Source organism: Limulus polyphemus, unplaced genomic scaffold, assembly GCF_000517525.1.
Source record: "Limulus polyphemus unplaced genomic scaffold, Limulus_polyphemus-2.1.2 Scaffold1596, whole genome shotgun sequence".
NCBI classification, from domain to species: Eukaryota; Metazoa; Arthropoda; class Merostomata; order Xiphosura; family Limulidae; genus Limulus; species Limulus polyphemus.
This window is the reverse complement of record NW_013667206.1, coordinates 24,810-30,790: the sequence shown is the minus strand read 5'-3', so window position 1 is coordinate 30,790 and position 5,981 is coordinate 24,810. Positions and strand designations below refer to the sequence as shown.

The window sequence follows — 5,981 nt, the reverse complement described above, 5'->3', positions numbered from 1 at the left end:
CATTAAATAATACAATTTTGTACAAATAATTGAATGTTATGCTACATTTATAAAAATAAAATCAGAAATCCGTTAAAAGATAAGTTCTCTATCATTTTTTCAATTCACAAATGATTTTGCCCTCACACTTGCATTGCCTACTAAGAAAGTTAGTAGCCGGTAGTCATTGGGTTAACAAGTAAGATATTTTATCTTTTTTTTGGGGGGGGGGGGTTGAATTACTGGGCCCCTTCTTTAATCAAACTTATGTTGGTAAACAAATTGCCTGTTTAAAGTCTGTGAGCCAAACAAAGTTCTTTATTAATATTTAGTGAGGAACTTACTCAACGGAATAATTAATTCAAAAATACAATAACAGTAACTTTTACAATAGGCAAGTTGTTATTGTAATAATTACGATGTATTGACCCATAGTATCGAGTTATTTTACTTGATACTATGGATCGAAGCATTGTAAGTTTTAAAATCAGAACTTGCCTACTGTGAAAGCTCTGTTATTTTATTTTTGAATTCATGTTCATTGTTATTGAGCATACCTTGCTGTCGGTCATGATATATGATAAAGAAATTGTCTTGTATAATTTCAATTTTTTATTGATATATTTTACAAATGAGGAAGAAGTTTCATTTTTTTCCAGAAATCTGAATTTGTTGATTAATTGTTTTTGTTACTTTGTTAAAAAAGATTGGAAAAATTAACTATTTTTTAATTTTTGGTAATAATATTATAATGTCATTCAGTATTTTATAAGCATAGAATAATACATTTTGTATCTCTTTGTCTTTCAAAGAATGATTTATGAGGAGATGAGCCACTTAAAATGTTAATCAGTGTGCACAGTAAAGTTTTAGCTCATCCAACACCTTTTTTTAATATCTGCTAATGCTGTGTTGTTTTCCAAATCTTGTAGCATATCTCAATAAAAGCCTTTCTCAATTTCAGAATTTTTTTGAACTTCATTAAAAATATTTGATATATGAATAAGAAAAGAGAATTCTGTGAAACTTCTAGTTTCAGAGTAACAATCTGAGAATCAGTTATTTAATCCACTTTTTGTAAGTTATAAGTGTGATTCTTATGTTGGTAACTTTCACATTTGTTTAATAATTCAGTGAACAAGTAATGCATATAAAGACATGTGTAGCTTTTTTCATAAATAAATGAATTTAAAACACATTTGATTCAGCATCCTAATTATTTAACAATATATACTTACACTTTTATTAACACTAAAGAGCCTAACTAATTTTAGGATAGTCACTGGTTTGAATAATACAAAACATGATTAAAAACTTAAAAGTCTGTAAAATTTGTAATTGTTAAAAAAAACTGATTTTGATGAGTATGCATGACATTTTGAAATAAAATACATATATGAGTAAAATCATATTAATTAGGAAAGTGAAGAATGACTAACCCTTTGACCATTAAGAAAATTATAGGAATAATAAAAGGATAAGCATGTGAACATGTCTTTTAAGCTTTGTGTGATGAATAATCAAATTAATGAAGGTATTTCACAAACAAGAAACAAAAAACAAGTAGAAACTGGTTATAGGAGAATGTTTATGAAAATATTAAACATATTTGGCTTCATTATCACTGAGAAAATGAACATATTCATAAAAAGTTTGTTATTTTGTATTGTTGATGATGATTTCTTAGTGCAAAGCTACACAATGGGCTATCTGCACTCTTTCTACCTTGGGGAATCAAACCCCAGATTTTAGCGTAAACTTACTGCTAACCCACTGGGAGACTTCATGAGAAGTAAATACTAAATAACAAGTTGTAGATTTGGGAAGCTAAACTTTCATATTTCCTTTGTACCTATTCCATTATTTAAAACTTTTGTGATGTAAATTTTAGACTTAATTATCTCTAGCAAAATTTTAATATATAACCTAACAAATAATTAACCTAAGTCTATTAAAGTGGGCCATTGACTGAAAGAATTACTAGTATAGATATTATTACTTTGTTCCCTTTTTTCTGGCTAGTTTCACATAAGTTCACAGTAATGTTTTTTTTATGGTTGAATTTAATTCCAAAATATCTAAAACCAGAAATATTGTCAATACGTAAAAAAAAAATATTATGTATTAAGGATTTAGAAGTAAAGTTTTTGTATTATTCAGGGTTTCATAATTACAGACATAGTTTCATATTATTGTTGTGGTTTGTTAACCTTTGTTCTCTAAAAGTGTAGATGCATGTGTTTTCTCTATAGTTGCTTTTAAATCTAACTGGAAAACTCGAAGAATTTTTGAAACAATGCAAAACAGGGATTGAAAACCTTGTAGATGTTACATTCATGTAGCATACAAATCATTTTAAAGGATCCTATAATTTACATATATATTTGTTTGCATATTCCATGTTTCAACTTTTGAATAAGCAACTATACACACAGTGCTACATTGATTATATTTTACTAAATCATGAACATTTGTATCACTTGGATATGGAAAAAAATAGTTTAATAAAGACACTAAAGGCAAGCTGTCATCTAATTGACTGATGGTAGTGATTTTTATGAAGTGCAAAAACATTACTAGTAGGATAACTTATTCAAAGATGCAAGATTTATTTTTACATCTTGTAGAGTGTTTGATGAATGATGTTTAGAGGAATATTTATTACTTTTAATGCCACAAAAATATACTAATCCCTTAAAAAAAAGTTATTTAAGAGATGGAATGTTTCTAAGTAGGCCTACATGACTTATATCTATGGGATGACAAATATTATTTCTGTGGGAACATTATGTACACTTATCAGTGAAACTCTGAAACTTCTATAAGTAAATATAATTCCAAACATACATACCATTCACATGACCCACTAATATTGTAGGCTAGATAAATATTTCTTGGTATTGGCATTTTCTGGTGGAAGGACATCTGTTGAGAAATGAGCTAACAATCAGAGATATTCCAATGTTACTGAATGTTCTACAAAGCACATTTAAAAGACATAAGTCTTTATACTGTAACTGTATTTTAACTTAATTATTTAAGAATTATAATGGCAACTGTACATAAGATGGACATGCTTTAAAGTCAAAGTTGTAAGCCAGCAGGAACAGTTGAACAAGTAAAACCTTTTTTAGTGTTTTATGCTTGAATTCTTTGTTTATATATTAGCCAGTAGTCCCAAAAAATGCATCAAACTGTAGGAGAGAATTTCCCATGATGCCTCAAGTGATATTTTTCTCAGCCTTATGTCCACCCTTTAATTTGTTGACAACAATTTGATTAGTATATTGGATGCTGACCATAAAACATGGGATATGTATACTGTTTTGTAGAAAAAAACTTTTTATCAACAATACACAAAAAAGTATATATAATGTTTTAGTAGTAGTTTTATTTATTATTTGTATAGTCTTATCATGTTGATTAATTTTCTACACTGAAGAAAATAACCAATGTTGAAAAGTACAAAACAAAATTGCAAGAGAAGCACACCTGCACCTAGTGTCATAAGTAGGGTACCCACCTTTCAGTATTACTGTAAAATTTGTAATGCCTATTCTTTTAATTTATCTTCATTGACATTGAAACAGCATGAGTAATCTTAATGATAATATCTACATGTAGAAATGGCAAGGTAACAGAAAGCAATTTCCTTCACTGCCTACTAAACCATTAAATCTAAGCTATATATAGTTATCACATCCATATACTTACCCCCCCCAAAAATTATATAAAGATATTTGAGAAATCTCACCTCCACGTTGTCATTACCATTTAGTAACTAACCAATAAATAATTCATTTAAGGAACAACTTTTCATGTGGGTTTCCAAAGTTTGAACTTTGTCATTCCATCACTTAGACCATCTTCAGAAAGATGTCCAAACCCTTTGACCACCTGAGTCAAGTCTCTTCCAACTCCAAAGAAAGCAAGTTCAAAGCTTCAAGTCTCTTTTTTTTCTTGCTAAAATAGCTTTAACCAGGTGTCAGTCTAGTAGCTTATCTCTGAACTCTTTCTAACTTATTTTTATTCCTCTTTCACACACTATTTAAGATTCTCATACATAGAACTCCACTTGATCATTTCGCCACAGTTACAGAAATTTCATGTTTTTATCAATAATTGCACTTAAATTCTGTTTAATGTTATTCATTTACTCTTAATACAATACAGTACTCATATAAGAAGTACATCCTTTAAAAATTTCCAGACCCCCAAATGTATAACTTTATACTTCTCAGTGTTAAAGCTCATTGAATATTAAATAAAATAAACATTCTCAAAAGAATCGGCTCTATGTAGCATTTTGCTATACATACATGTATCACAATGTATATATTTTTTACACTGTCTTGTATCAATGCATCCTTTGTTCCAGACAACTATTTGATGATGATATGACATATTCCCTATTAGTTGTGTAATCATATATCATGATTGAAACTTTTGAAATTAAAACAAAAATTCGTTTTGATATTGTATTAATTCCAAATAAAATAATGTTATAATTATTAGCTTGAGAAATAAGTTTATTGTTATTTCATTTTAAAAAAATTGAATTCTTTTAAGTCAGAGCTCAAACAAATGGTAGTTAATATCCGTAATTAGATGATTTATTGTAAGGTAATGCTCATCTCTAAAGATTATTTTCAGAAAGGGAAACATTTTGTGCTTACATACACAAAATAATAAGAGAAATTGAAAACACATGTAACCATATAATATAATATGATACCAACTTTCATTGATCCGGCGTGGCCTAGTGGTAAGCATGCTGACCCGTGATTTTGAGGGCTCATGGTTTGTGTCCATTGCAAAAACAATCATGCTTCAAATTTTGCATCATAAGAATGATTGTTAAATCCCATTATTTTATAAGGAGCAGCATCAATGTTGGTGGTGGGTATTGTTGACCAACTGCTTTCCCAATAGCCTATCAGTTCAAGATTAAAGACAGCTAACACATATAGCCTCTATGTAGCTTTTTTCCAGACAAGCAAAATAAGCTTTCTGAGGTAAGAGTTAAACCATTAATATTCTTAAAAAAAAACATTTCTCCATAGATCGGCAATTTGTAAATCTGCAAACTTTCAATAATGGTGTTGCTGGTTCATAGTGCTCTATGCTTTCATCATAGTATTTCATTTTAACTGCTCCATTAAAGTTGCATACGATATTCAGGAATCATCCAGTTGAACATATAGTTTAATTTCCTAGAACTTATTTTACTGACACTAATAAAAAAAAAAAAATCCCTTAATGTGACAATATGGATGTATATTACAAGACTGTCAGCTGAAAAAAAATTAGTCCTATATATATGGTCTTTAACTGTCAAAACATACGTTGTGCTCATAAAAACTTTTTTTTTGCCAATCGACCTAATTATAATAATCAGTCGCATGGAAAAAGTATTTTCATAAACTGAGGCAGTAATAACTAAGAAACTAAAATATTTTTTCTATACTGCATTAGGCCTGGTGGTTAGGGTGCACAACTCGCAATATGTAGGTACAGGTTCGAATCCCTGACACACCGAACATGCTCACTCCTTTCAGCCATGGGGGCATTATAATGTGATAGTCAGTCAATTCCACTATTCATTGGTGAAAGAGTAGACCAATAGTTGATGATGGGTGGTTGACTAACTATCTTCCCTCTATCACTGCTAAATTAGGGATGGCTAGTGCAAATAGCCCTTGTGTAGCTTTGTGTGAAATTCAAAATAAATAAAATATAGCACTTATAGTTTTCTTCTGGTATTGTATATTTGTGTTATAGTAACTAATAAGTAACTGTATCTACCAAATTACATCAGATATGATTGACTCTAATACACATTTATAAGTAAAAAAACAATTCGTAATTTATTTAATACATTATATATATAAATATTTATTAAATATTCTATACAAAAGTAATTTCATTATAGTTTCAATGAAACTTTTTTGTAATTAATAATTTATGAATTAACTTTTTTGCTCTTGAAAAAATTGATCATA

The 5,981-nt window shown here is 28.9% G+C and overlaps 1 pseudogene; it reads left to right on the top strand.

Annotated features, from left to right (window-relative positions):
- The window catches only part of LOC106464240, a 52,913-nt pseudogene that overhangs the window by 25,266 nt on the left and 21,666 nt on the right, over positions 1–5,981 (top strand).